This window comes from Tenrec ecaudatus, chromosome 4 (assembly GCF_050624435.1).
Source record: "Tenrec ecaudatus isolate mTenEca1 chromosome 4, mTenEca1.hap1, whole genome shotgun sequence".
Lineage (NCBI taxonomy): Eukaryota > Metazoa > Chordata > Mammalia > Afrosoricida > Tenrecidae > Tenrec > Tenrec ecaudatus.
Window position 1 is genome coordinate 89,708,093 of NC_134533.1, and position 22,419 is coordinate 89,730,511.

Sequence of the window (22,419 nt, forward strand, 5' to 3'; positions counted from 1 at the left end):
GGGACTCAGTAAATGTGTGCAAATCGAATGGGGTTTAGGAATCATTTCCGTTGTAGGTGTGTGTGCGTGAGAAAAAGCGAGAAGGAAGGAAGTGAATGCTGGAGAGGAAGTCTATGCAAACAGCAGTCATTTTCACTCATCTGTGTTTTTCATTTCATTTGTTCTTTTTTATTTGACTACAGTTATTTTACTGTTCAATCAAGTATTTGGAACATCAGCTCATTTAAATTCACCTGCCAACTAGGTACACTCATACCTGAGTCCCTCGGGTTAGGAATCTATGTAGATAGAATAGAAGGAGTAACTGCAGTTTTTCTGGGGAGAGAGAGTGATACACCTCTCCAAGTGTTTGTGACACATTCACTTTCTTAATTGTGTTTCTCATTGGCATTAAAGGCTAAACTCATAAACTCAGGTTCCAGTAGCTGAGTACTTCTTGTATCAGATATAGGAAATAGGACAACTTTAGCCAGCAAGTCCTTTCACAGAAAGAATCACTGCAAACTCAGAAATTGGCACAGAGTTTCAGAATGCTTGTTTCTCGCATTCTTCAGAAATACGCATAGCATTTTTTCAGTCCTTGCTTACCATGTCTTTGTTTCTCCAAGAGCCTTCTGAGTAGAAAGTCTATGAAGGGGTGAGCTCCTCAAGATCTGTCTGAGTCTCTGGTCCCGTTTTCTCTGGAGGTTTTTACAGGCCCTTCTCCTTTCAGCATGTCACTGAAGCTGGAAATCGCGACTGCTGCATCCCTACCTTGACATTGATAATGTCCTTCGCCACTGTTGAGTTTGCCTTGAACTCGTGGTCACCTCCATGCATAATGAAAGGAAGCTTTGCTCAATCAATCCTTCACCGTCCTCATGATGGGCTGCAATCGTGGCCCTTGTGATATATAGTGTTCTCATCGGTTAGTTTTATGAAAATAAGTTACTAGGCCTGCCTAGTGGTTCATCTTTGTCTAGAAGCACCCCTAAAATGTGTGTAGTAGCATCATAGCAAAAGGCAAGCCTCCACTGATAGACAGGTGTCTGTGCGTGGGGAATATTGGCTGAGAAAGAGGATCCAGATCTCGTGCATGGAAGGCGAGAATTCCGAACCAGCCTTCTGCCCCCTTGCATTTGATGTTCTTAGGTGCCCTCTAGTTGGCTCCAATTCGTAGGGACCTTATGCACAACCAAATAAAACACTTCCCCATCCTGCACCATCCTCACAAGTGTTTCTGTGTTTGAGCCCATTGTTGTAGCCCTGGTGTCAATCCAGCCTGTGGAAGGCTTCCCTCTTCTTCACTGCCCCTCTACTTTACACAGCATGAAGTCCTTCTCCAGGGACTGATCTCTCCTGACATATCCAGAGTACTTGGCATGAAGTCATGCCATTTGTGCCTCTCGGGGGCATTCCTGGTGTGCTTCCTTCAGGCAGATGTGTTTGTGCTTCTGACAGTTTATGGTACTTTCAATATTCTTTGCCAGCACCCTAATCCAAACACATTGATTTTTCTTCAATCGTCCTTATTCACTGTCCAACTTTCACATGTATATGAGGCAACTGAATTTGCCTGGTTTGGATCACGCACACTCTAGTCCTTAAAGTAGCATCCTTGTGGTTGACAAAATACAACTGAAATAGAATGCAATCTTTCATGACAAGTTCATCTCAAACAAAGAGCTTTCTTGCTGTTAACAATGTAAAGAGGTCTCCTGCAGCAGAATTACCAAGTGCTATGCATCGTTTGATCTCTTGACTGCTGCTTCTATGCTTATTCAGTGCAGATCCAAGCAAGATAAAATCCTTAACAACTTCAATTTTTTTCCCAGTATGTCATGATGTTACCTATTGGTCCAGTTGTGAGGATTTGGGTCTTCTTTACATTGAGTTGTAATCCACACTGAAGGCTGCAGTCATTGATCTTTATTAGAAAGGTGCTTCAAGATCTCCTCACATCAGCAAGCAAGATTGCATCCTCCTCATATCCCAGGCTGATAATAAGCCTTCCTCCAATCCTGATGCTGCATTCTTCATTGAATCCAGCTCCTCTGATGATTTGCTCAGCAGACAGATTGAACAAGTGTGGTTAGAGGATACAACCCTGACACACCTTCCTGATTTTAAACCATTTAATTGCCCCTTGTCCTGTTCCCCCAACTGCTTATTCATTCATGTATAAAAACTTCAAGGGCACCGTGAGGTTTTCTAGAATTATCATTTTTTTCAAAGCTATCTATCCATAGTTTGTTACCGTGGACACTGTCAAATGCCTTGGCATAATCAATAAAGCACCAATAAACATCTTTATGATATTCTCTGCTTTCAGCCATGATCATCTAACATTGCAAAGGTAACATTTCCATGTGCTCTGCTGAATCTGGCCTGAACCTTTGGCAGTACCTTGTCAATGTAGTGCTACAATCATTGTTGGGTGGTCTTCAGCAAAATTTTACTTTCATGTGATATTAATGATATTGTTCTATCATTTGGGCATTCAACTGGGACACCTTTCATGCCAGGTAGCCCAGTAGGTGCCTCCTAAATTTCCTGGCATAGACAACTGAGTGCTTCAAATGCTTCCGCAGCTCGTTGAAATAGTTCAGTTGGTATTCCACCAATTCTTGGACCCTTACTTCTTCCTTCAGTACCATTGGTTCGGCTCATATCCTACTTCCTGAAAAGGTGGATGTTGGCTAGTTCTGTTTGAGAAAATTACCCTGTATTCTTTCCATTTTTGTTTCTTACGTCATTCATTATTTTTCCCAGAGAACCTTTTTAATATTGCAACTGGAGGCTTGATTTTTTTCATATATTTTTTAGATTTTTTTCACTTTCAGGTAGGCCAAGAATATTTTTCCTTTAAAGTTTTCTAACTCTAGGTCCTGCACATTTTATTATATTTTACTTTGTCTTCTTGAGCTGCACTTTGAAATATTCCCTTTGCCTCTTTGACTGCATCGTTTCTTCCATTTGCCTTCGCTACTCTATGACTAAGAGCCATTTCCAGTCTCTCTGACATCTACTTTACTCTTTTCTTTCTTTCCTGTCTTTTTGACGACCTTTTGCTTTCTTTACGGCTAATGTTCCTGATGGCCTTTCACAGCTCACCGGGCCTCTGCATCACTATTTACCGCAGCAAAGCTATTCTTGAGATGTTCTCAATCCAGCTGGGCTAGACTCAAGGTCATCTTCTGGCGCTTTGGCCTTGTTTTCGTTTTCTTTAGCTTGTTTAGCCTCTAATATTGAGCTTCTCTTTTCCTCATAGAAGTAATCAATTTTATTTTTGTATATTCCACCTGGAGACGTCCATGTGCATAGTTGCCTTTTGTGTTGTTGGAAAGGTATTTTCTATGAAAAGTTAATGGTCTTGAAAAATTCTACCATCAGATCTCCAGCTTCGTTTCTGTCACCAAGACCATATTTTCCAACTATGGTTTCTTCCTCTTTGTTCCATCATTTGAATTCCATCGTCCAATATTGATGAACATCTTGATTGGATGTTTGATTGATTTCAGGCTGAAGATTTGGTAGAAGTCTTCAGTTTCTTTATTGATAATGTGTGGGTAAATTGCTATGTAAATTTGAGTGATAGAAATATTGATTGGATGTCCTAGAATGCAGATAGATATAATCCTATTACAGATAGCATTGTACCTTAAGATCTATCTGGAAATGCCTTGTTTTGTTACAGTGAGTGCTGTGCCATTCCTCTTGACTGTGTCTTTGTCAGCACAGTTAACCATGTAAGTTCCTCATTCAAACTGGCTACTGCCAGTCCATTTCAGCTCCCTAGTGTCTGGGATCTCAATCTTTGTGTATTTCATTCTATTTCTGGCAATTTCCATTTTCTAGATTCATACTTTATACCGTCCAAGTTTTGATTATTGATTTGTTCAGCAGTTAATATTCATTTTGAGTCATGCTCCATTAGCAAATGAAGGCTCCAAAGCTTTACTCCCATCGACTTCTCCCGCTGATGCTACCACAATCAGTTCCACTGTGAGAAGGAATCTCTTCTAGCACCATCTCTGACAGTGTTCTGCTTCTGTGCATCAGCTTTCGGTATATGACATTGTTTTGATATTATCCATAAGTTTTCCAATGACTAATTCCAACAAAGCGGACAGCCTATTCCTTCTCTGTAGTCTATTCTTAGTCTGGAAACTCTGCTGAAAAGTCTTCCCTTTGGTTCACCCTGCTCGTGTTTTAAATACCAGTGACATAGCTTCCAGCATAACATCAACAGCCAGACTACCACAGTATGAGTGAGTGGTATTTTTGACCCTAATTGCCAAGGGGAAATTGAACTGGTGCTATACAATGGAGGTAAAGAAGAATTATCTTTGGAATCCAGGAGAACCCATGGGCCGCCTCTTAGTATTACCCTACCCTGTGATTAAAGTAAATGCTACACTATAGCCACCGACTCCAGACTGCACTGCTAATGACCCAGAGCTCTCAACAGTGAAGGTGTGGGTTACCCACCAGGAAAAAACCTGGGCCAGCTGAGGTGCTGGCTGAGAGCAAAGGAAATACAAGATAGGTAGTGGAAGATGGTAGTTCAACCTATTAACTATGACCACGTGGTCAATTGCAAAAGTAAGGTTTGTGATTATCATTTCTTTTGTATATGTGCTTATTCAATGTCTTTCCTTTGTTCATGTACAATATACCAGATACAATTAGATTCAGTGTGTTTTCATTTATATGTATGATAGATGTATGATATTAGGTGTAAGTGTGATTTTATTAATGTTGGGAAATTATATATAGCTAAAGAATTGTGTACAGGGGCCAAGTTGGCAAGTGATGGACTGTCATAATTAGGCTTATTATGCCAACTTGGCTAATAGGAACTAGTGGACCGAGATTAATCAGGGTGGTATATGATTGGAGAACAAAGAAGTAAATGGCTTTGCAAGGCCTGCCTCCATCACAGTTGCTCTCTGGTGATCAGATCAGCATGCTACTGCTTTAGGTAGTTATCTGCCTCAACCTGTGTGCTACACTACCAGTGGGCCAACCCAACCTATGGATTGTGTAGCTTGAGCTTGAGGCTTCTTCAAAACCTGCTTTGTAGCACTGCTGGTACTTACATCACTTGCCTGTTTCACCTGAGGAAGACTCTGCTGTCTGCTTCCTTGACCTTGGACTGCAGCACCCCACCCCTACCCTGTGAGTTGAAGGACTTTCAGGATATTATTAAAGTGAGTTGAACTGAGTCCTCTGTACTGCTGTGTGGACTAATTGGCTGTTAAATTCCTTCTTGCTGAATAAATCTATCTATCTGTCTATCAACCTATATCTATCTATCTATCTATCATCATAAGTATCTTGGTTATGTTTCTCTAGAGAACCCTGCCTAACACAGTCTGACAAAGTGACCAATAAGTGGATAGTATTAAGTCCAACTGGATGATATAGATTTTGGTATTAGAGGGTAACAGACTAGCCTTTTCTACTTGGCAGAACTGTCCTCTCGGGCTGCTCCAGTGGTCTCATAATATCTCTGTGCTGAGGCTCACTCTTGCTTGTATTAGACTAGAGGATCCTAGGAGGCATCATGTGGCCTCCTAGGCCAGATAATAGACCACAGTAATCTCCATATTAATGAAGAGTTACAGTGCCAATGCCACATTTCATTGTCATAAATTTATTACTAGAAGCAGATATAACAGGGAATATATATATACTTATTTTTTTCACAAAAGAAAATATATATAAAATACATCAAATAATATTCACCCCCTAAAGAAAGCCTCAAGCTAGTATAATGGCTGAGCAAATCCTGTACTTACAGACATGTATAACTTCTACTCTGTCTTTCAGGGTTGCTTTGAATCAATATTGACTCAATGTTAGTTAGTTTGAGTTTTGGTTTAATTGGTATGGAAGGTCTTTTTTGTGAGGAGCTACTGTTTGGGTTTGAAATACCAACCTTCCAGTTAGCAGTCAGTCAAACACTCAACCATTGTGCCTCTTGGACTCTGGGTTGAATGGTGTTTCCTCAAAGTTCATGTCTACGTGGAATTCCAGAAAATGACATTATATGGTTTAGGGTTTGGGCAGATATGATTACCTAAGATGAGACCACAGTGGATCGGGGTTGACCTTAAGTCCAATTATTGATATCCTTACTGGAAGGCCCAGTGAAGACATATAGGGAAGAAGGTTTTTGGAAGACAGAGGCTGATATAGAAGTGATCCAAGCACAAGTCAAGAAACACCCAGCACTGGGATAAGCCACCGAGAACCAGAAAGAACCTAGGAAGTCTTCTTTCCTGGAGCGTTTACAGGGACTGCAGCCCTGCCGGCATATACATTTCAGTCTTCTGGCTGCCAAAACTGTGAGTATGCCAAAGAATTTCTGTTGGCTTACCCACCAAATTTGTGGAAATTTATTATTGCAACCCTAGGAAATGAATAGAATTGGGCCACATTGCATCTGTTCACAGGAGATGCTTGGGAGATAGGGGAATAGAGGAGACAGACGGATGATGAAAGGAGAGGGCTGAGTGTCCCCATGAGAAGGCAGGAGTCTGGGAGTCTAGAGCCCAGGGAAGGCATTCTGAGACAGAAGTCAAACAGCATAGTTAAGCCAGAACAGTGACGAACTAAAGAGGAAGTTCATCTAGCTTCTTTGTATTTAGTTAGTGCCAAGGGTAGAATTTGCATCCTCAAGAAGCATGTGATTGAGCACTCGCAAGTACTGGCTGGAAATGTGGGCATTCTAGTCCACGCAGACTCACCTTGGAAGACAGACTTGGTAATAAATACCCTTGAGGACCCTATGCATGGGGCTTCTCTGGAGTTGGAATCAACAAGACGGCATATACCAGTGACAGAAGGTAAAGGCTGGAACCAGGTGACTTATAGACTGCTGATGGAGATGAATTAAGAGGGTGAAGATGGGAAAATTACTGGTGATGCCCCAAAATATGCTCTGTTATCCCTACACTTGTTCCGCGATTCTGTTCATTGTCTTAAAATGTAAATATTCTGTTGAATGTTCTAAAAATGCAAGTGCCAATGTGTAGACCTGCATGTGGATGCCCTCGTGGGAGCCAAGCCTCTCCCAGTTGCCCACTGGACTCTAATGCTGGCTTACGCTTTGGGCTCCTCACTGAAAAATCACACTCAACTCATTGCCAGAGGGTGTGATTTCTGATACTTGTATTTACTCTAGATTGATCCACCTTAATCATAAGACTTGATTAGATGTTATGTTTGTACATGTGTACTTCATCATCTTCATAGCAAGGCCCTTGAATATGGGGGTTTCCTGGGACACCACTCTTGTTCTCCTACCTTCTTGGAGATTGTGGGAGTCTCCATATCTTTCTTTATCTTCTGCTTCCAGTGACTTAAAATCCACTATGCTTATCTCCGAGTAGAGCGTGCTACATAGCCCCACTCTTCCATTGTCTCTTTTGTTCTAGCTGTCTATATTTTTGTCGCTGGATCACTGATAAATAATTGAAATTGACATATCCTAGGATGCTGCCCTGGACTGGTATTCATAGGAAGAAGCCCAGGGTCAGGAGGAAGGTGAATTAATTCTTAAAGAGCATACACATCTCTGTGAAAAGCTGGCTATATGCCCTTTCCACAGAGGCAAAACCTTGAAATACTCCCTATTATGGGTGGCAGGTCTCAATTCCAAACTTTACAAAATACTAACATTCATTGTTAGTTTTCCTAGGGTTCTTTCTTGATCACAGAAGAGTGAAAAAGACGGCCAAAAAGAAGCTAACTAAAATTCTCAGCAGAAAAAGAACTATATGCCAAAATTCTAAATGTTTGTCTACTTATCTATGGGTTTGCACTTGGAACATGATAACTGAAAGGTGACTAGAATAGGTATAGTCAAATCTAAAATGAAATTTATTTTTCAGGCAGTCACTTCTTCACCAGTCCTCATGAAATGGCTTTATTTAGAGGGCACATGATGAAATCCAGTGAAAATGAAGAAATTAAAGACAAAAGGTTAATGTAGATCAAAGGAGGAAGGTTAAGTGATTTATGAGACAACTCACATGAGAGATAAACTCCTTTTTCAAGGTTCATGTGTCTAATGGAGGCACTGTGAAGGCCAGTCATTAGCGAGTGAGTGTGTGTTTGTGTGTATGTGTGGGCACCTGTGTGGTGTGTGTAGTGTGTGTGTGTGAGAGAGAGAGAGAGAGAATAATCCCAGGGCTAAATTAGTGAGCAGTAAAAAGGTGTCTCCAAAAGAGTGAGAGTAGGGAATGATCAAGGGAAAGGTTACATAAAGAAGAGGTATATCTGTAACCCAGGTAGGGACGGAGCATGATAGTGGGGCAGGAGGAAAGTCAAGGGAAATAGAGGAAAGAGCTAGGAGTCAAAGGGCATTTATAGAGGTCTAGACAAAGGCATGTACATGCAAATATATATATGAGAATGGGGAAATAGATCTATGTGTCTATATTTATAGGTTTAGTATTAAGGTGGTGGAAGGACCTTGGGCCTCTACTCAAGCACTCCCTCAATGCATGAATACTTTCTTCTATTAAATTGGCATTCTAGGATGCTCAACCGCCCCCCCCCCCCCGACACAACTGCTGAAGCCAAAGCGGGTGAACAAGCAAATGTGGTGAAGAAAACTGATGGTGCCCAGCTATCAAAAGAGATAGTGTCTGGGGTCTTAAAGGCTTGAAGATAAACAAACGGCCATCTAGCTCAGTAGCAACAAAGTCCACATGGAAGAACATACCAGCCTGTGTGATCACGTGGTTCCGAAGGAATCAGTTATCAGGTATTAAAGAACAAAAAATCATATCATTGGCTGCACACCTCCATGATAGGATCACCGAGGACAAACGGGTGCATAAGCAAATGTGGTGAAGAAAGCTGATGGTGCCCAGCTATCAAAAGAGATAGTGTCTGGGGTCTTAAAGGCTTGAAGGTGAACAAGCGGCCATCTTGCTCAGAAGCAACAAAGCCCACATGGAAGAAGCACACCAGCCTGTGCGATCACGATGTGCCAAAGGGATCAGGTATAAGGCATCATCAAAAAAAAAAATTTACCTTAGTAAATGAAAGGGGAAGTGCAGAGTGGAGACCCAAAGCCAATTTGTCAGCCACTGGAGATCCCCTCACAGAGGGGTCTAGAGGAGGAGATGGGTCAGTCAGGGTGTGATGTAGCACCAATGAAGAATACAGCTTTCCCCCAGATCCTGAACGCTTCCTCCCCCCCCCAGCTACCATGATCCGAATTCTACCTTGCAGGACTGGATAGAGCAGAGGTTGTACACTGGTACATATAGGAGCTGGAGGCACAGGGAATCCAGGGTGGATGATACCTTCAGAACCAGGGGCGTGAGGGGCGATGCTAGGAGAGTAGAGGGTGAATGGGTTGGAAAGGGGGAAGTAATTACAAGGATCTACATGTGACCTCCTCCATGGGGGACAGACAACAGAAAGGGGGGTGAAGGGAGACGCCAGATAGAGCAGGGTGTGACAAAAAATAATCTATAAATTATTGGGGGCTCATGAGTGGGGGGAATGGGGAATGAGGGGGAAAAAAGAGGACCTGAAGCAAAGGGCTTAAGTGGAGAGCAAATGCTTTGAAAATGATTGGGCCAAGGAATGTACGGATGTGCTTTATACAATTGATGTATATATGTATGGATTGTGATAAGAGTTGTATGAGCCCCTAATAAAATGTTTCTTAAAAAAAAAGAAGATACAAATCAAGTGGGCAACTTTTCACTCATTCTGCCATTGGGGCCATAAAAAAACAGCAAGGTGGCTCCTGTCTTCCATGGGCCACTCTTCCTTCCTGTGGAGGCAGCAAGTGGTTGGAAGGCATGTTATCTGGGTAGACGAGACAAACAAATCCATAGAAACTCATGTGTTTGGTAAACAAGCGGCCATCTAGCTGAGATGCAACAAAGCCCACATGGAGGAAGCACACCAGCCTGTGTGGTCATGAGGTGCCAATGGGATCAGGTATCAGTCATCTAAGACCCAGAACAAAACCATACACATGGTAAATTGGGGTGGTGGTGGTGGTGGCATGGAGTGGAGACCCAATGCCCTCTGTAGACAATTGGACATCCCCTCAAAGAGGAGTCACAGGGAAGAGATGAGCCAGTCAGGGTGCAGTATAACACTGATGAAACACACAAGTTTCCTCTAGTTCTTCGATGTTTTTTTCACACCACTGTCATGACCTCAAGTCAGATTAGATCAGCGCATGCACACTGCTAAAGACAAGAGCCGGCTACACAGGAGTCCGGGAGAGATAAACCCCCTGGCCAACAATGAGAGTAGAAATATGAGAATTAGGGAGGGTGAGCGAAGAAAGGGGGAATCAATCACAAGGATCAATCTAGAACCCCCTCCCTGGGGGATGAATAATGGAAAAGTGGATGAGGGGTGATGGAGGATGGTGTAAGATATGGAAATAATAATCTATAACTTATCAAGGGTTTGTTGGGGAGGGAGGGTGGAGAAGGGAGTGGGAAGAAATGGGGAGCTGATATCAGGGGCTCAAGTGGGAAGAGAATGCTTTGAAAATGATTTTGGCGACCTATGTGCAAATGTGCTTGACACACTGGATGAATGTGTGGATTGTGATAAGAGATGTAAGAGCCTCCAAAAATTTTAAAAATAAAGTATTTTATTTAACTCATAAAAAAAGAAAGAAAGCATCCGAGTCCAGCCCAAGCCCATAAGTCAGATATTAGCCCATGTATTCAATCCCATTCTATAAAGGCCTCTTCAGACTCACAAGACCCATGCAATGATGCCAAATACAGGATGATTTCAGGTCAGTGGGTAGAAAGTCTTTGGATCCAGTGGCGTTGTAAGCATCTCAGTGCAGGTAATGGTCTCTATGTGGCTTCTCCAGCTTCAGAGGTCTGGTTGCATCAGGGTGTGTCCATGTGGCTTCTCCAGCTCATGACACTAGTATAGTTCCATGTGTCTTGTCAGCTGCAATATCTCCCAGGGAGTGAGCAGAGAGAGAGAAGTGTCTCCTGCTTCCAAGGAGGAAAACCGGAATTCCCAGAATCCTTAGGGGAAGGCCATGCCCACAGAGAGGCCTCACTGGTGATAACTTGCTTGGCAGGCCAGGCTCCATCCCTTCACTTGCAATCCTCTCAAACTGACACCAGATTATGTATGTAACTACCACGGAAGGTCACTGGCCTTATCTGTGGAGCACCACACATGGCAGACTCTGTGCCCATGCCAAGCATAAGAAATAAGGCAATGGCCTTAGCGCTGCAGAGGATGGCGAACATTGCTTCCAGCAGTTCATTTGCAGCGGCATGGGAGATATTTTAATAAATGAAGGCGCCCCGGTGGTGCTGTCAGCTAAGCATTGGACTGCTTTGTGATAGAAGCGGGGCTCTCGGTTCCTGAAAATATTTACAAAGCTGTGACTTAGAATTGACTTGCGGTTTGCTGATTTTCACTCTATCAAACACCATCATTGGATTGTAGGGAAAGGGATGTTTCCTGAAGGAACCAAAAGCCAAACCCTGCCCTCATAAACTTATAAACTACGAAGACCAAAATAAAAGCAAAACACCAAACTCACTGCCACTGAGTCCAGTCCCACTTAGAGTGACCCTATAGGACAGGGTAGATGAACCCTGTGGGTTTCTGAGACCACACCAAGGCTCCGAGACATGAAAACTGTATGAAATTAAAACATGGATGGGGAAGGACAGTTCACATATACTAAAATAGGTATGCTAGGTGTTATGGGTACCTGCAACAGTCATAAGTCAAGTTGAGAGAAGTGGTACAGAAGGAGGGACGATCTAACTACATTTGTTCTGGGAACTTTATTCAAATTCAGTAAAGACCCCTGTCAGTGCTGTCAGATAAGTGTTACACTGCTTGCTAATCGCCAGGTCAGAGGTTCCGATCTACTGCCAGACGCGAGGAGGAAGAGGAGACTGTGCTCTCCTAAGTACATCCAGCCTCAGGAACAATGTAGTCTCCGGGAGTCAGAACTGATGCCATGGAAGGGAGTTCTTTTGTTTGGGGTCAGTAACTCATTTAATTCTTTCCAAACTGTTAGAAGTCAAAGGTGGTCATGCAAAATGGAAATGGTGTGTTTTAATTGTACTGAAAATCCCCCCATATGTCGCCTTTTTGCTTCTGGATGTCTGGTGGAACGTTTATTGATGAACTTTATTAGTGAATCCAAAGGGACCATAATTGGCCCTTTGTTCATTATTTTTTAATTGAGAGTGTCTCACAGCTTTATTTAAAGTACTTTCCCACCGAAGAGAAGGGGGATTTCTATGGTAACATGCAATTATTTGTTCTGTATAGTACTTCCCTATTTAGAGGCTTCTGGCGTTAAGTGTATTTTTGTGCATGGGCTCCTGCTTTGTGTAAGTGGCAAACACAGCATTCTAAAAATGCAAACTGTCAGACATCTAGTGTAGGAAATTGAATAAATAAGTACAAAATGAGATATGCTGTCTGAACCCAAAAATTGAGTATGTTTTCCTTCAGTTCTCTGGACATTCCCTTCCTTTCCCTGCCCTGTTCTAAGGTTTCCTCTGAACCTGTCTTCTGCTTGATCTGTGTTCACCTTAAATGGTTCATCTTGCCTTCCCTGCCCCTCGCCCTCTGGCTTTATTTATTATCTCACTAGAATCAACTGCCCATTCATCCCTTATACCTATCTCTCCACTAGCACTTAATGTCTCTTAGTGTAACTACTTACTGCATTGCCCATGATCACATAGGCTGTGTGGGCGTGTTTTGAAGACAGGTAATGTGTTATTCATCTTGGTAGCTCTTACACCTAACACAGCTGGGGTCTAATCCTGGACCAGATGCCCAGTAAATGTAAGGGGTGGAATTTTTCCAAGGTTCACTGCATTTCTCACTATCTGTATGAGAACAAGAGATCAGCTAGACAGCTCAGACTATGTGAGTCATAATCAGCCTTGACCTTGCTTAGCTTACAAGAGCATGCTCTGGGAGGTCTGTCAAGATGGCAGCATGGTGTGGAGCTGTGAGACCATGTGGCTCATTAGAAGTCAGCAACACTGTCCTTGCTAATAGCCTTCGTAAGTGCCCGAAGACCTTGTTTAATTCTGTATAAGCTAGCAAGGCACATTCATTTCTGCAAGCATCCTTGAAGAAAACTTACAGCATAGAGAAGTTATTTAATACAGCCAGAGATAGGTCAAACACTGGCAAGGCCAGGCAAACACTCTCTAAATAAAATACTTCCTAAGGTCTGTAAACACTAGTTTCTGTCTTCAAGATATTTGTTTTAAGAGAGAATGTCTTCCCTGATGAACGAACTCATCACCTTTACTCCCTGTGGAGCTAGTTGCACTGGACTCAAATTTCTATACACGACAGCAGTGGTTTCCAGGCACTAAAACTCTTGACACTTTGGAGCAGTTTATTTGAACTTCTCGGACTTCCCTATGGAGCTAGATGCCAAATGGTGCCGATTGAACTTCGGAATTGGTGTCTGTCTCTTCCAGATCCGCCATCATTGACTCTTGTTGTTGTTAGGTGCTTTTGAATCGATTCCAACGCACAGGGCCCTCATTTGACTGAGGAGAAATTTCCCTATGAGGTTTCCTAGACTACAGTCTTTATGGGAGTGCATTAATTCCCAGGTCTTCTCTCTGATGGAGGCTCTGAAGGGGCTTAAATGCCAGTCTGTCATTTAGCAACTGGGTGCTTAACCCTTGCACCACCAAGCTTCTTCAGTGGAACCTAGTAATAACATGTTATTAATTAAAGATGGATTTTATCTTTCTTGATGAAGATCCCAAAGTAAAATCCCGCTGCCATCGAGTCAATTCCAACTCACAGTGATCCTATGTAGGTTTATGACATTGTATCTTTTTTTTAAATCATGTTATTAGGGTCTCTTACAACTCTTATCACAATCCATACATACATCAATTGTGTAAAGCACATTTGTACATTCATTGCCCTCATCATGCTCAAAACATTTGCTCTCCACCTAAGCCCCTGGCATCAGCTCCTCATTTTTCCCCTTCCTCACTGCTCCCCACACCCTCATGAACCCTTGATAATTTATAAACTATTATTTTGTCATATCTTGCCCTGTCCGACATCTCCCTTCACCCACTTTTCTGTTATCCATTCCCCAGGGAGGAGGTCACATGTACATCCTTGTAAACGGTTCCTTCTTTCCAACCCGCTCTCCCTCTACCCTCCCAGTATCATCACTCACACTGCTGGCCCTGAAGGTATCATTCACCCTGGATTCCCTGTGTTTCCAGTTCCTATCTGTACCAGTGTACATCCTCTGGTCTAGCTATACTTGCAAGGTAGAATTCGGATCGTGATAGTGTGTGTGGGGGGGAGAGTGGGGGGAACGAGCATTTAGGAACTAAAGGAAAGTTGTAGTTTTCATCGTTGCTACATCACACCTTGACTGGCTCATCTCCTCCCTTATACCCCTCTGCAAGGGGATATTCAGTGGCCTACAAATGGGTGTTGAGTCTCCACTCTGCACTCCACCCCTCATTCACTATGGTAAGATTTTTTTGTTCTGATGATGCTTTATACCTGATCCCTTCGACAACTCGTGATCGCACAGGCAGGTGTGCTTCTTCGATGTGGGCTTCGTTGCTTCTGAGCTAGAAGGCCTCTGGTTTACCTTCAAGCCTTTAAGACGCCAAACACTATAACTTTTGACAGCCAGGAACCATCAGCTTTCTTCGCCACATTTGCTTATGCACCCGTTTGTATTCGGCGATCGTGTCATGGAGGTGTGCACCCAATGATATGATTTTTTGTTCTTTGATGCCTGATAACTGATCCTTTCGGCACCTCGTGATCACACAGGGTTAGGGTTGCTGGTGTCTTCCATGTGAGCTTTGTTGCTTCTAAGTTAGATGGCCACTTGTTTACCCTCAAGCTTTTAAGACCCCAGACGCTATATCTTTTGATAGCTGGGCACCATCAATTTTCTTCACCACATTTGCTTATTCACCTGCTTTGTCTTCAGTGGTTATGTCGGGAGGGTGAGCATCCTAGAATGCCAATTTAATAGAAGAAAGTATTCTTGCATTGAGGGAGTGTTTGAGTGGAGGCCCAATATCCTTCTGCTTCCTTAATACTAAACCTATAAAAATATGCACCTAGATCTATTTCCCCATCCTCATATATAGATGTTGTATCTTTTTATAGGAACAAATAACCTTATCTTTCTCCTTAGTTTTGGCTGGGGCTTTCGAATTGCCAGCCTTAAAGGTTAGCAGCCCAGAGCCTACCTGGCAGTGCTACAGGGCTCTCGAAGGAAGTATGTAAATATGGAATTCTTCCCCAAAGTAGCTAAGAGTTTGGAGTAGTACCTCTTACCAAGTTGACCCTTAGATTTTTCCCATTGCACAATGAGACTTATAATAGTATTTAATCATGGAGAGTTGTATTACATGATTTAAAGGATTGATTCATATTTCATAACTAAAAGACACTGTCATCTACAAAAACATTTAAGATCAGGAAATTGTGACTCTTCAGGACAGTTGAAACTAGTCATTCAAAAAGCAATTTATTTTTATACGCCACAGGAATGTTAACACATAACCACAATGCAATAAAACATCTACTTTGGTGCAAACACTCTGGAAATAAAATATTTGTAAGAATATCTTTTTAATTGTTACTAGTTGATTTAGAACTAATTATGGTGGTTTATTCTCTTCATTTCCTCCACCAGTAATATGGGAACTTAGAATGACTGCACTGTGACCAATACAATGCCACAAGCAAACACGCACACACACGCACACACGCACGCATGTACACACACACATGCACACACACGTGCGCGCACACACGCACACACACTCTAGATCGGAATGGCTGTTGGAGGGTATACATATAAGGCAGGAAACTGGATTTTATTCAGTACTGTGTCCTGGTTAGTGGTGTGACTCAGGGGAAGTCACACCCTAGGCCTCACTTTCCTCTTCATGTTTTAATGAGATTAGGTCCAGTGCTCTCCACAGTCCCTCCAACCAGTGCATTTCTCTCACTTGCCTTTCTTTTACCTCGGTGCTCTCTAATAGGGGAACCATTTTCACATTTCTATCTTAATCTTTTTTTCTGGCTTAACTTTTTTACTTTTAATTTTTTTAATAAATTCACTTGGTTGGGGGCTCTTACAGCTCTTTTTTAACAACCCATACATCAATTGTACCAAATACATTTGTACATATGTTGCTATCATCACTTTCAAAACATTTTCTTTCTACTTGAGCCCTTGATATCAGATTCTCTTTTTACCCTCCCTCTACCACACTCCTATCTTCGTGACCCCATGATAAATTATACATTATTGTTTTCATATCTTCCACCATCTGTTGTCTGCCTTCACCCATGTTTCTGTTATTCATCCTATGTGGGATCCGGGGGCAGGTTATATGTCTCTCATCATGACTGGCTCTCTCTTTCTCTACCCTTATCCTCCCACCTTTCCCTTACCCTTATGGTATCACTACTTCCATTATTATTCCTGAGGGGTTTATCTGTCCTGGATTTTGTGTGTCCAGAGCTCTTACCTGTAACAGTGTACATGCTCCAGTCTATCCAGATTTACATTGCAGAACTGGCTCATGATAGTGGTGGGGAGAAGCATTAAAGAACTAGAAGAATGTTGTGTTTGGTTGGTGCTATGATGCACCCTGGCTGGCCTGTCCTTCCTTGTGACCCTGGGATTTGGGTCTCCACTCCGACCCCCCCCCCCCCGCATGTTCATATCGATATGATTGTTTATGTTGGATCTTCTGATGCCTGATACCCGATCCCTTCAATGCTTCCTGATCGCACAGTCTGGTGTGCTTCATCCATGTGGGCTTTGTTGCCCTGCTAGATGGCTGCTTGTTTAACTTTAACCCACTAAGACCAGATGCTATATCTTCTAATAGATGGGAACCATCAACTTTCTTCACCACATTTGCTTATGCGCCCATTTTGAATTCAGCCATCATGTTGGGGGGTGAGCATCACAGACTCCTGGATATTTTTCACACAAAAAACTTGCTCTTGCATTGATGGAGGATTTGAGTAGAGGCCCAATGTCCATTGCTACCTTGATAATTAACTTATAAATATATGAACATATCTATATTCCTATTACTATATATTTATATGTATACATGCCTATATTTATACCTCTGTAAATGCCTTTTGCCTCCTAGTTCTTTCCTCTATTTCCTTTTACTTGCCTCCTGTCCCACTATCATGTTTGACTTTCATTCAGCTCTCAGTAATTTCTCTTGGCTACATTGCACATGAATAAACCCCATCAGGTGTTCTGCACCCTCCTCTCCAGCGATGTTGGATCCTTACTTTTAATAATTGGGAAAATTGGTGTTTTATAGTGTTTTCTGTGCCAGTTCCCTTTTTATAAAGAATAGTCATCTCCCTTAATGGTGAAACGAAGCCCCAGGGGCACACTGGTTAAGTACTTAACTACTAATCAGCGGGCTGGTGGTTCAAACTCATGAAGTGGGAGAAAGACGAGACAGTCTGCTTCTGTAAAGATTGCAGCCAGGAAAGCACTATTTGGCAGTTCTAGCCTGTCACATGTCAGAATGCTGGGAGTCAGAATTGATGAGGAAACACAGCAGTAGCAACGGCAGTGCAAAACACGTTTCTCTTGCTCTGTCGGTGATTGAGGTTGCTGCCACTCTGGCAGAAGCCTGCTCTTGGGCTGGAAATGATAGGGACATTTGAGCTGCAAGACTCATCAGCTCCGATTGAGTCTTCCAGCTCAGCCATCCAGCCTTTGAAACCGGAAGCAGGGGAGGCCTAGTCAAGGAAAGTGTGAAGTGAAGTATCTGTCCACCCCATTTGCAAGGAGAGGCAGAGGTCTAATTGGTTTTGTCCTTTCATGCATGAGTAGCATGCCTGGGTGGTGCAAGAGCTGAATGCCCTAGGCTCCTAACTAGAAGGTGAGAGGTTTGAGTCCACCCAGAGCAGCCTCCGAAGACAAGCCTGTGTCTTTCTTCTGCACAATCAGCTATTGAACTGCTATGGGGCACTGTTCTATTCTGACACATATGGTGTCATGGGAGTTGGAATGAATCTGACAGAAACTGGATAAAAAATCCTGTGTCATATGCATAACATGTAGGTAGGCTTTACAGTTGTTATCACAGTTTTTGTGTGTATTACATTCACAAACATTGATAGAGTGCTTGCTGTTTGCAGGCATTTGGAAGGCACACATCCAGGAAATACCTCCCACTTAAGCAGGTCTCAGAGAAGAAGCACTAGTGCATTGCAAACATGTCTCCCATTGTTCTTCAGAAAAGATCATGGATCCATCTAGTGAAAGAAGGCCACACACCTGAAACCCTGAGGAGGTGAAAAGTACGGTGGATAGGCCAGGGCCAGATACTGCAAGATGCTTTAGGTATTTAGAAGGACTGGAGATGTCGTTCACATAGATAAAGGATTTATCCTACAGACAATTTCCTGATCTAGATTTAAAAGATGCTATATGTAGCTCCCATTTTACAGATAATATAAATGACTGAAACATGGCTAAGATATGTAGTGTCTTGCTCAACATCAAGGGCCAATAAAATGGCAGACCCCAACCTTTCAGAAAGATCTCTACACATTCATTTATTTACTTATTTTTTTAACAACTCTCTGTGAGTATTTACTGTGTGCCAAAAAAGTGAACTTGAAGCAGAATACCTTCAAAGACTTGGAGCCTGTTGCTACTTCTGTGTGCCCGGACTGCTTGAGCATGGATCCCTGGTAGTATAGCAAATTACATGGTGGGTTGCTAATTGGAGGATGAAACCATTAGCTCTCTGTGGAAGACAGAAGAAGCTGTCAACTCAGGCAAGAGTTCCATTCGTGGAAACCCCCAAGTTCTAGTCCATCCTACAGAGTCACCTTGGGTCATAATCGACTTGCGGGCAGGGAGTTTTAAGAGTGAGATTATCAAACAAACCAATACATGAACTTTGCCCTAAAATTTCAGAAAATGTTTGCATTGAAAATGACACCAGTGAGTTATTTTTGTAAGAAGGTTCATGAGGGGAACGGTAACAAGAACAGCTGACGGCATGCTCTGCTTCCCTGGAGGCCTGTGTGCGACAAGCTTTCTCGTTCCCTCTACGATTGCTACCAAAAGGCATCGAACCCTCCATATGTTCCCTGTCATTTGCATTCTGGGAGGCATTCAGATGTTCCGGAAAGATCAGAGAAGATTCATGGTCATAAATGGAAACAAGGGACATTTTATTGTGAATATCAGTGAATGTAACACTTAGTATAAGCACCGGGGGAATCGTCCAGTTCCTGATGATAACTTTAATAAAATGCTTTCATTGAGTACTGCATAACCAAAAGTAAACAAATGATGCATGCCAAGTGAGAGTATGACTTCGTGGATAAACAACAGAGGCAATGCTGGGAAGAGTCACTGGCAAATGTTGAAGTGGATGAGTCTTGCTAAGGGAAGCTGCTAAATTACTACTCTATCAAGTTCCATTGTTCCACGGGAAGAGTGGGTGTATGTTGTTGCAAAGTTGTGAGTTTCCTCCTTGAAAAGGATAACTAAGAATGTCCTTCACTTATGAAGGAGTCCCTGGGTGGCCTGAACAATTAACACATTCTGCTGACAATCTGATGGTTAGAAGTTCAAGTCCACCTAGAGCAACTTCGGAATAAAGATCAGCCAAGTCCACCTAGAGGAACGTTGGAATTAAAAAAACAACAAAACCCCATGAAGTACACAGCGTGGCCCTGAATAGGAACAAATCAACCAGGAAGGAAAAATTAGATCGTTAATATCTTTATTGCTTTGTTTCATTATTTTTTGAGTTGGTATTTCATATGTGAGTTATATGTTTCAAGGAAAATGCTGTCTTCATAGTCATTAAAATGGAATCATGCAATTTTAATTCCTTACACATTCCAATAAAAATACCTGGTGCGTATCTAACTCTTCATATTGCATTTTTAGTATCTCAGTACTGTTTCTATCTTTGCAATGTTTCCAAAATCAAAGCCTTGATTATATTAAAGGAAAGTTATAAATTCAAGGAAATCTCATAATACATTCATGCAGTAGTCCAATTTCTTTTATTATGAAAACTTTTTGAAGAGTGTTTCTAATTGAAGTTGAATTTGTTCACTTAGTATAGTTCAAGGAAAACCACAAAGTAATATGGAATTTGGTCAGATAACTGATCAAGATTTTTAAAAAAGCAGATTGACTAAAAGAGTGAATTAAGAATCAGAATCTAAACTGTGTGTATTTTGCACTTCCAATTCTAAACCCATTGTCTTCTAGTCAAATTCTAATTGATAACAGCCCAATGGGGCAGAGAACAATGGCCGTCCAGTTTCCAAGGCACGCTCTGCAACTGTCACCTCGGAGCAACAGCTGGCTTCAAACCACTGGCCTTTGGGTGCCAGTTAACCACTGGGCCACCTGGGCTTCATGCCTGCAACTGTCATTCTCCTCTACTACTACACCTTTTTGATTTTTCTTGTTGATGAGAAATCAGAGCAGGAAAGACTTGCGTGGACTAGGAAGCAGGAAAAGCCAGCAATTTGAATTTTCTGGCCAGTGGGACACCATGGAGAAAACAAATGATCTGGAATAAGATTATTAAGAACAAAGGTCTGCCATCTGTTACTCTAAAAAGATATTATTGTTGGTGCTCTGAATTGGATACATTTTAATGGAACACAGCGAGAATGGTTTAAACCCCTTTGAAGCACAGTTCTGCTATTAGAAACAGCGGGCTGCCAGGAGGCAGGGCCAGCACAATGGCCGCTGGTTTAATGGATGGAACCTCTTCGCTCCTTTTTATATGCCCACCGTCCTGCCCATTTTAACCTTGCAGCAACTGTATTACATGGGTTCTCAAATCTTTTTTTTTTTTTTTTACTTTTTCCCCTTACTTTTATTTATAAAGAGCACAACTCTGCTAGACGCAGACACAAACACACACACTCCGAGCCCACGGGAATAACAACGAGAGCATGGGGGAAAGCTTACGTAACGCCAGTCTAGGAACCCAGACTCCCAAATCCTTCAGGATCTTTTCCCAGACACGCAGCTCTCCCCCAGACGACACAACGGAGATCCTGGTGGGGTGGTCCCACCCCACCCATGAGGCAGAACGGCAGAACTCAGTCTTCAGCATCATCGAACGCGTTCTCAAATCTTAAAGAGATAAAATTACTCCCTGGAGTCACCTACAGTCAGAGCTTGGGCTCTCACCTTGGTATTTCTTGATTCTGTGCCCCATCACTGACTTTCAGAAAAGCTTTATTTGCCTCGGCTTCTGACGGGCCTCATCCAAGTACTTTCTATATTCTCAACGAGAACTTGTGCTGCAGACTTCTCACAGAACTGCTGTCAGTCAACCGACCTCTCCGTTCCCTCGTAAATCGGGAGGCAGACCTGAGCTTGTCTTGTCAGCCCCTGGTTTTTCGGTCTCTGGGTCCTTTCTTGGCTCCATCTTGCCTTCCTTCCTGAGCCTGCATTTCTAGAAGTAGGTGCAGCTAATCTACGTGTGGGAAAGGGTGAGAAGGAGGGAAGTTGCCCTACTGGCCACCTGGATTTCTGATGCCTTTGCTGTGTCAGCCAACAGAATCGAGTTGGCCAGCACTCTCAGAAGCCATCAGACCGAGCAACCCTTTTGCTAAATCAGGAGGTTGAGGCGGGAAACAAATACTGCAGGTACGAGACGGAAACATGTTCTTTGGGGGTTTGGGTTGCACTGGCTCAGCAAGGTATTGAGAGCAGCAAAATAAGTGAGAGATGTTGGCATAATTATTTGGTGAAAGTCACATTACAGACACAACTGCAGCCCAGAGCTGGTGTGTAGGCAGACTGGTTGAATTAGAGGGTACAGATAATACTGCATTTGCACGAACTCTGGATGCCATATGGAAGGGGTGTATTTATCTGGAGATTTTAAATAAGCTCCACTTTCAGTCTTTCCCCAGCCCCCTTTCTCCCCCAAACATTTATATATTTGGTGTTGTTGTTTGTAAACAAACATGTTTGCTGCATTTCTTTATGTGGTTCTGTGTCTATGAAACTGCATGATCTGGGTGCTCAGGAATCGCATCGCCTTTATCTTTATCCTCACTGAGAATTTCATGTTTTCTTCTTTTCTTTCTTCCCTCCAGCTGAGTTTATTAAGTACCTTTTCTGTGGCAAATACGTTGTATCCCAAGGAGTACAATATTGAGTGAGGACAGCTAAGCCTCTCATGAGGCTTATAGTATGGCTGAAAATGTCAGAAACCTAGAGCCTTGCATAGGATCTCTCACAGATAAGGTACTCAGTAAATGCTTATGCCATTGACTTACTGTAAGGGCTTACAGATAAGAGGGTTTACTGAAGCTTATTGATTGACTTGAGAGAGCATCAAAAAGTTCATGGGAATATGGAAT

At 42.6% G+C, this 22,419-nt stretch overlaps 1 protein-coding gene across 1 annotated transcript in view; it reads left to right on the forward strand.

Annotated features, from left to right (window-relative positions):
- Positions 1-22,419, forward strand: part of FAT3 (FAT atypical cadherin 3) — a 745,323-nt gene that overhangs the window by 259,693 nt on the left and 463,211 nt on the right. The window lies entirely within an intron of this gene.